This window comes from Sander lucioperca, chromosome 14 (assembly GCF_008315115.2).
Source record: "Sander lucioperca isolate FBNREF2018 chromosome 14, SLUC_FBN_1.2, whole genome shotgun sequence".
NCBI classification, from domain to species: Eukaryota; Metazoa; Chordata; class Actinopteri; order Perciformes; family Percidae; genus Sander; species Sander lucioperca.
Window position 1 is genome coordinate 2,061,682 of NC_050186.1, and position 10,450 is coordinate 2,072,131.

Below are 10,450 nucleotides of genomic sequence, written 5' to 3' on the forward strand. Positions count from 1 at the left end.
AAGTAGAAAATTCCCCCTGAAATGTAGCGGAGTCGAAGTAGAAAGTGGCATGAAAAGAAAAGACTCAAGTGAAGTACAAGTTTTTCTCAAATTTGTACCTAAGCACAGTACTTGAGTAAATGTACTAAGTTACATTCCACCACTGCCTTTCATACACCTTTCATATGCACAAACACAGCTAAGAGTACATTAACCTAGAATCTAACAGGGCCCTTCAGACACCAACTATGTGAGCAGTTGACCTTTCTGACCTGTCTGTTTGCACTGCTGAAACGTGGGTTTTGCATGGCACGCTGTGTGTCTTTGGTGCAGAAAAAGTTTTTCCCTGCAAATGCACCAAACCAAGGATCCATTATTGTGACTCAATTTTAAAAGTTCATTTTAAAGTGATGTTAATGTGACATTTTTAAAACTTCTTTTTGATTGAGGATGACTGTGATTGGAAAATGGAAAAAGTAAAGGTAGCTTAATTAATTAGTAAGTATTCATAACTAGTAACTCAACTATTACTTACATTACTTATGTTCTTGTGTAGTTCTGTATTTAAATAGAAAATAAGACATTGTGGTGTAACAAGCAGCCAGGTTAGGAAGTATTTTCCACCACCACTATCAACAGCTAATGTAAGCTTAGCCCTAGGGAACCCAGTCCTGAACTGAAAAAGCTAACAAAGTTACTGGAGGCTAGCTAGCAGACACAACATGTAAAATAAGAGAACCTTTGATTTATCAGGAGGCACATTTCTCATTTTTTTGTAAAGGCTTGCCACCTCCCAACACATTGAGCACCTGCGCTAAGCTAACATATCAGTTAGCAACAATTCAACCCCCAAATTGTCAAAGTAATGGAGCATTATTGGGCTCACTAACTCATTTAATTACTGAATTTCAAGTTGTAATCCCTTAAACTACTTGTAGCCCACTGTAATGCGTTACTGCCCAACACTGCCACTTGTTGTCATGGGCTACACTTTGTCATTGTGTAGATAAAGTCACGGCTACACTTTGTTGCGTTTGTGCCCCATGCACCCATACAAAAGAGCTGAACCTGACCATTCATCTTACTTGGATGATCTAGTACACCATTATCAATTTGATTTTATTGAGGTATGAAGACATTTCTGGAAGCTCTCTTCTATTCACATAGCAAATTTAGAAAAATGTAATAGGACAGTCATTAATCATCAGTAGCGAATGCTGGCATCTGTTATGATACCACAGTGCCACACCTGTCCTCTTCTACATTCCTTGACAATAAATGTGGTCTGAGAATGACGGTTGAGCTACAAAACTCTGCTCCACATGCCAGTTGGACTGCTTGTTTGTATGCATGTGGGTAAGTGTGTGCATGTCGGCACACTTTGTTTGTTTCATGTTCTCAAGGGGTTCTCGCTCTCTCTCTCTCTCTCTCTCTCTCTCTCACTAACTCAGTGAAGGGATCACTAACTACTATGGAAATGTTTTCTTATTGGTGCTTTCCACCATTTTATCCCTCAGGTATCCTACAGGTTTCAAAACTAAATATAATAGTTGCTGCTACCTACAGAGACACAAAGGGACCTTTGTCTAAATAAATTGGTGCTCAGCTATAAAATAATCACTTTAATTTCAGATTCTTTCGCTGTGTTCCCTCAAGCGCTTGTCTTTTCACACATTCATTAACTGGCAAATAAAAATAAAAGTATTTTTGTTGGCAAACAAACTGCATAAAAGCTAGAACATCAATCTAGGCTACTTTATTTGGCTGCTTTGGTCTGTTTTGTTTTGGGGAGTTTTGTGGTTTCTGTGACATGAGTGGTGTGGACTGTGGTTAGCATCTCCAGTAAGTAGATGTGTTCTGCTAGTAGATTAGTAGTGCTACTGAATGTGCTTGAGTCCACAAACTAGGTGTTCTTGCTTGAAGCCAACAGTGTGTACACATGTTTAAACTCTTGTTGACCAAGTAACTGCACTGTTACATTGTTATTTGAACAAAGCAAATTAATTGTAATTGTCAGTATTTTAGTGGGGCTTGGCTTTTATTTAAAATGTTTGGTTTCCTAATTGTTCAGAGAGTTAAACGTGATTTTCAGTTAGTTGTGATATCTGAAGCTGCAGTGATATACGGTCACAATGACAAACATATATATGTTTACTGCTGATAGTGTGTGTGTGTGTGTGTGTGTGTGTGTGTGTGTGTGTGTGTGTGTGTGTGTGTGTGTGTGTGTGTGTGTATGTGTGTGTTTGTTTGTGTGTGGGTGTGTGGGTGTGTGTGTGCACGTGCATGCATGCATGCATGCATGTCTGTGTGTGTGTTTCTAATGACAGGATATGTCTGTATAGCAAGTTTTGCCCTGCCTGGTCATAAAAAGTTGTGTTTACAGGACTTTCTGACCTCACATCCTTACATGCAGGTATGGTTCCTGTCCATCTGGTTGTCTGTGCAGACATTCATCATTGACACTACATCAATATAGGAAAAGGATATGGGTGAAAAGTAAGGAGATTAGTATGTTATATGGGCTGTGTGTTGGGACCGTATCATATCAATCACTTCTTATTATCCAGCTGTTTTGTGTTGTATAATACATCCCAGAGGAATCAATAACTGATTTCAGTGGAACTAATCTGATTTAAAAAAAAAAAAAAACAAACATCCCAAGCCCTGTTTAAAACATTTGACTAACTAATTCAATGATTCACTAGCTTTAAAGTTTCTCGCATGGAAATGTTGCCTATTATCAGTGGTCTTTTTGCAGACGAAATATGATAAGATCGTGCGATGTTCCTTGTTGCATTATTCGGTTTTATTGCACAGTCTGTCAAATCTGTGCTCCATTATCAGTAAAAAGCGTGAGGGAAAAGTGCCAAGGAGGAGGAGATGGATCGAGAAGTTCCAGTGAAAATGCTGGAAGGCAAAAGACAAATCACTCTCTGCCTAACCCTTTGTCTGAATTTTACTGAGCTTTGCAGGAAAAGACAGCGAAATAATTTACTGTGTGCTAAAGACAAACATTACTCAGGCAGCGCTGTATTTTCACTCAAAGAACTAGTCAGTATTCTATGCCAGTGGTCTTATTCCTGCTATGATGCTTCATATTGATATAGTGACATTGAGCCATCAGCTTTTTTTTAAATCTATGTTGTGTTTGAAATGGGGTGGAGAAAAAGTTGCAAGCCACAAATTAGGTCAGGCAGAGGTCATTGCTACCACATCAGCTGATCTTCAGCTGATCTAAAGAATGACCAAACATGTTGGCTCCTTTAGTAAAGTGTCAGTTTTTAGTGTGTTACATTTCCTTAGTCTATATCGACGACGTTTCATTTACGTGTTAGTTCCGGTGCCGCCGGAGGTTCCGCCGGATGTCTCTTTACCTTCCGCTTTCTTTGTGTTGGCATTCTAAACTCTGGTCAATTCGGGAAACATCCTCCGAGCTAGAACTGACAATCAAATCATATATATTCTCATCACACACTTGACAGCCATTTTACAGTTTTATTCTGAGGATATGGTACTATTCTCACAAGTATGTGGTAATATTTCACTACCTTAAGTACAAATAAACCAACAGATCATCAAAAAGTATCTCTTTTCACAACTTTACGTACATGACATTGACTGTGTACAAAAAACATCTTAGTTTCACATTGAAATACACTACGATCATACAAAGTACATGCATAACTTTGTATAGGGTTTTCTTCTCTATTGTTGAAATACTTTTTACTAACACTATGCTCATTGTTCATAACTGAAACATTTTTTGATTTGCATTTTTCTCCTATCCAGGAATGTTGTGTGGACTAGCCAGACCTTCCTGCGCAGCGCTGTGGAGGAAGATCTGGCAATGCCAGACTAATATTTCCTTGACATCCCCACCCACAACCATGTTGCAGTTGTACTGCTGATTACTATGTTAAATTGCCCATGGTTTAATATGTAGTTGTGAGGAGAAACTCTAGTCTCAAAGGCTTAATGAAAAATACATATTTTACTTCCTCGTGTCGACTATGTGGATGCGCTGTTGCTTAATACAGGACAGTCATGTTGAAAGGATTTTTTTTCACAGTCTTTAAGAGTTCAACAGCAGTTAGCTGTGACTGACTGACCTGGATTTGAAGAACAGTTATTCATACATAAAAGTATGTCAGAGTAATGTATGTATAAATGCAGTAAAACAGCAAATATGGTAGTCTCAGAACAAAACTGGCGAGGCAAAATAAAGGTGAATAAAAAGGAGTTGTTACAAAACAACCACAGGCTGTGAAAGATATACTGCTATATCATATAAGTCAGATGTGTGCGTGTTTATTTTAACGTGTCCTTTTCAGAATGGCAGGGGGGCCATTGGGGCCTGCAGGCAGTGATGAAATATTTGCAGAGAAAAACAAAGCACTTCCTGGCAGCTTGCACAGGCGGCTTCCTGAGTGTCAGAACAGCTCGACCAGGTTGACATCTAACACAAGACGGAGGGAAAGGCCGGGCAGAGTGTCCATCTTCATCACAGAGCTTTGAGGCCATTAAATATTTTGGATTTGCTTCAGTGAAAGAGGGCTGTGTGACTGGCATCCATCTGTGTCCGGAGGTAGGCGCTTGAGCAGTGTGCCTTCATAGTTCAAGCTCTGATGCTCTTTCAAAACATGGCTCTCCCTCTCTTGGTTATGATTGCAACATTATGTTAGAGCTTACTTCTTTAATTTCTAAAGATATACACATGCAAATCTCCCTACTGTGCCAAAGCTGTACGTGGCCAATCATGTCTGACTTTATAGACACTTGGCTGACCTCCATTCATCTCACATTGGAGTGAATGTCTGCAGAAACCACCTGCTCGTTCTCACAGTCTGTTAGAGTTAAACCCAACAGACTGAGACTGTGAGACATGTTTGTTTACAGTTGCCACACTTGCCACATGCTGACGTTAACTTGGCAGCCTGTAAGAAAGGGAATTAATACAGTATAAAATAATGCTACTTCATCCCTTAGTAAGATTTGATTAATCATACTATTTGTTTCTCTTGTGCAACTTTGCAGCATGTACATTACAACATGAAAGTACTACATAGACGTTTGTAATTGTCAAACACAGACTAATTACCAGTATTGTGTATTCTGTCAACTGGGACAACTGCAGTAAATGTAACAGGTACATCATTAATGGTATTGGTTACACCTGTGCTTCTCCTGCTATGACACGCCACAATGGTCCCAGTGAGGAGGGTCTGTGTCGGTTGGGGGAAAAAAAACGTTAAGAAAAGGTCAAAAGTATTAGATTTCTGTCATGTTCACACAAGTGGGCAGGTTAGTTTGTGAACATTTTTTGTTTTTTTAATCCCTATGTGGGTAGAATTTTGGCTTAGAGATATTTAGCAAATATTTGACATCCCAGTTTGCAGAGAGATCATGAACTTCTGACCTTTTTTTCAAAAATTCAAACCTGAAAGTTTCCTTTCACAACACACAAGCTTAAAGAAACACTCAAAGAAATATGCATAATCCCATTTCAATGAACAAATACACTAAAATGTGTTTGATTCATGTGTAGGGTGAATTCTGTTAAAGTGGAACAGTTAAGCCTAATCGTTTTCATCTTTACATGTAAATACTTCCATTGCTAAAAATCAACACTGAGCTCATCGTAAGCAAGTAGGAGATTAAAACAGATGTGGCACACCATATTGAAGAACCTTGCAGTGAACCGCAATGAGTGCTCTACCACTCAAAAAAAAAAAGCTGTTTATAATATAATTTGGGAATTTAATTCCTTAGGCCTACACTTGAATAACAGTTGAATGTGTTTTTAAGTGATAGTAGCGCCTGGAAAAATGGGGGTTTTCCTAAATGTGTGTTTGAGGAAGAGTCATCCATCCTGTGTTTATTGTTTCTTTCATTTATCTTCGGCATATGGTAGATCTCTTAAGCTATTTAGAATAGTATCATATGAGGGGCTAGGACTTTTGGATCATTACCTAAAAGGACGCAGAAGATCAATTATCTGAAAGTGTCCCACTTTGCCAGTATTCACCCATGCAACTCCCTTTTAGGAAGAAACCTTGGCAGACCCAGACTCTTGGTGGGCGGTGTCTGACGGTTGGGGTTATGACGGTACGGGATGTAGCGTGGCACAGCAGAGCATGGGTGGACACGGTGGACGCAGCAGGACGTAGCCGGACATTGCAAGGAATCGCAGAGCGTAGCAGGTGTAGCAGGTCCATAGCCACAGCTGCACCCAAGACCCGAGTCCCACACACTCATACTCTGAGTTGTGTTTAGTAGATTATTTCTCTGTGGTAACAATGCTTTTTGTCAATAAGTCTTATACCGTTGGAAAGCCTGTTTAGTTCCCTTTCAAATGGTGCCCCATTTGTAAGGAACATGCATTTGTGGGATGAGTAGCAGCGCCGAGTATGTGGGTTGCACCCATGAAAAATTTGACAAATCTTCTCTGCCAATGCCAAACAGCTTATTCTGCCATTGACTTGTTTGGTGTTTGGTGGATTGGATGATTGAAGTTTGAAGAAACAAGACATATTGGCAATTGAACAATTCATTCAGTTCACAAACAGGAGCCTCAGTAGCGTGTGAAAGAACCACACACAGCCACAACAGCCTGGCACCTCCTCCTCATGCTGGTCACCAGCCTGGTCACACACTGCTGTGGGATGGCATCCCATTGTTGCCTGGTCTGATGAGTCTCGATTTCTGTTGAGACATTCAGATGGTAGAGTCAGAATTTGGCGTAAACAGAAAGAGAACATGGATCCGTCATGCCTTGTAATGGTGTGGGGGATGCTATCCTATCAATATGGGCCAACATTTCTAAAGAATGCTTCCAGCACCTTGTTGAATCAATGCCACAAAGAAAGGAAAGGAAGTTCTAAAGGCGAAAGGGAAACACAGTATTAGTATGGTGTTCCTAATAATCCTTTAGGTGAGTGTACAGTACACGCATACAAACCTACATTATGAGACTTCTTTAAATGTAGTCATCGTTATACTGTCAATGTTCACAAGTATGGAAGCCCAAATGTGACATAAATGAGTGAAATAAATTATTTAATAAATGAGCCTGATTAAAAATAGCAATGTAAATAGATTCATGGGCAATACATAAAGAATATTATTTTTGTTTTATAGTTATTTATTTTTCCATATTGTTTTAAATCTATATCCACATTTATTAATTTATTACCACACTTATTTATTTCCATATGTGTTTATCTCCACGTGTAATAATCCACATTTCCACCATCCTTAATTATCATACAGCAGATGTGGAGATAAATAAATAAGCATATACATGGATTACTGAATACATATGTCAAAATAAATAATACGAAAATCACATTCGTAAAATAATTCATATCCCACCATTTTCATGGTATATATGGTATCCAATATTTTACCATGCCACAATTTCCAATTCCTGTCAGTTTTGGAGATAAGGTACATTCCAAGGCACAAAGACAAATTGATGTGGCTTTAGAATTCATATGATTAATAGTAAAATGATTATTTAGACACAGGGTTAAAGGCAACTATGCCAAGTGTCCCAGTCTAGCAAGTCATGCACGTCTCTGAGTTGGTGCAAACCCCAACAAGCTGATATTCCTACTTTTAGCCCATACAGTATGTGACCACAAATTCCTTTCCAAATACTTAAGATTGTCGACCTCTGTGCTATGTCACTTATTTTTTTAACATCCCAGAACCATCACCCATGAAACTGACTACTGCTAGTTGCCTGGGTTTTCGGTCTGATATCAGGCAAGCTCCATTGGAACACAGATCTAAACATTAACTTGAAGTCATGCCTTTTGCATCATCACATTATCAAAATCTCAACCGAATCACACTTAAAAGGAAGTAAAATTATCTATTTAGACCATCAGGTAAAACATTAGTTACTGTGTTCTGCAATTGGTTGTCTGGCAATGTTACTGTGATGACAATACGTTGCATCCAGCATAGAAATGGTTACAGCCCATAACACCCAGAACTTTTGTTTTTTCATTACGTTTGTTGTACAGATTAAAGAAACAATATATAATGATTCAACTAGTAAAGTTTAGAGATGTTGGTAGTTAACTATGCTGTTAGTACACACAAAGGCATACGGCCACCCACTACCGTCCCTTGGTGTAAATCATTTAAAGGAATGTGCATGTTTATTAGCAAGAGTGTAACGGAAAGAATTGCTCCCCAACAGGGCTTTCAACAGATTAATTGATAAGCCTGACTTTATAAATGCTACAAACATAATAATGGTTTGTTTTTATATGATTTGTCTACAAATAACTATGAAATATATGCCTATGGCAGTGATGGTTTATGGGATTGCGTTTTACTGGAATTGCACCTCGTATGATTTCATGTGAAAAATAAAAAATGTACTGGATGCAGGCCTCAACATTTTAGGTGAAAATCATCAAAGACATGGCATTTTTACACTTCTAGGACACAATGTGTTGTATTAATTGACATTAGTTGCTATCACTATATCACAATATATACTTAATTTGGACATGTTCATATTATGTAAATTTGGAGTAGATGCTATAGTTTAGGTGAGTTAGCTGTTAAATCTGCACCTGCTGAACATTGGTGCCTTGAAAACATGCAATATTGCAGTTTCAAAAGTATCTTCTTAAAAGTAAATTTTCTACACTTTATTTTACCATTTTCATTTTTTTTTTTCCATTGTGAAAACTTATCATTATTGGAATGCATGATAACCATCATGAGAGTCACAGCATGCTATAAGCTAAATGCTAACGTCAGCTCACATGTAGTTTAGCATGTTAGCATGCTGACATTGCTAATTACCACTAAACACAAACTATAACCGAGGATGATGGGAATGTCATTAGTTTTGCATGCATTTGGTCATAAACCAAAGACTTGGTCATATTGAATTTTCGACCAAATGGTGGCACTAGATGAAAGATTCCATGGCATTTCATCCAATGGTTGTTGAGACATGAATAATTGAGCCGTCTTCAATTGGTGCAAAATGCAGCAGCCAGGCTTTTAACAGGAACAAACAGAAGGGCACACATTCCCCCGATTTTGTTTACTCTCCACTGGCTTCCAGTAAAATACAGAATTGATTATAAAATTTTAGTTTTAACTTTTAGAGCACTACATGGAAAGATGCCTAAATATATCGCAGACTTGTTGACCCCTTACTTTTCTTTCCGCATGCTTCGTTCCTCAGGTCAAAATCTCCTGATGGTCCCAAAACCCGCCTTAAAACTCGGGGAGACCGCTCCTTTCAGGCAGTTGCTCCCAAATTGTGGAATGCCCTGCCCCTGTCGCTGCGTGTGGCCGATTCTATTGTTTCTTTTACAAAACAGCTGAAGACACTCCTATTCAGACAAGCTTTCACTTGACTGAACTATCATTGTTTTTATGTTTGTATGATGTTTTTTAAATTGTTAAACTTGCTGCATGTAAAGCACTTTGTGACTCTGTCTGTGATAGGTGCTATATAAATAAAGTTTACTTACTTACTTACTTAACCACAAATGTCAACCTCATGGAGGTGCAAGAGGAAAAGACAGGGGATCTCAAAGGATTTATCCTCTTTCCGTAAATTTTTTTTTCAATGCAATCCACCCAATAGCTGTTCAGATATTTCAGTTCTTGACCAAAATGATGGATGATATTGCCATCCCTAGAGCTAGGCCGCTATATTGTGGTTAAAAATATTTTTTGTGAAGAATTTATGGTGTAATATTTGTGAGTTAGAAGTAGACATCAAGAAGTTATAACCAAGTTTTTAGTCCAGATATAATTTGTTTGCATTTAAAAAAAAAACTAAAGTATTCAGTATCGTGTCGGGTCTGTAGATCACAACTAATTTCATGGTGACCTGACCACATCTGCTGAATATCAGTTCGGACACAATCCAACACAAGGGGTAATTACTAAGATGTATCTTATCACCAAGAGCCTTTTTTATTACTTGAGCCTTATCACTTGGAGTTGCGTAAGTGTTGAAATCTCTCAGACTGCTCATCTAAAGAAAAAAAAAACATTTCAACAGCTGCACTTGTATTAATAAGCAGGATTAAACTACAGGGAAAAATAGTTTGTGTTCAGGAAGGGGCGGTGGTGAGAGATGAAGAAGATATGATGATATGTAAAATTGGAGAAGGAGAAGAAATGAATGCATGGATCATTAGCTTGAGGTAAATGACACCAAATTGGACAAACTCGACTGAGTCCGTCTAGTAAAAAACAGCACTTTATTGAAGTAGGAACCTTTGGAAAGTACACATTTTTTCCAGCCTATCGGCAATCTCTTTCATCATCTGGAAACATTTTCATTTTCTTCGTGAGAAAGATGAAAATGGTCAGCAGCATACCTTCCCTGTGACTGCCTTTCTGTAGAACTCATTAATGTGTGGGGTACAGGGATGATCAAATACTTTAATTGTCTGGCAGGTGGTTTTCAGTGGGGAAAAAT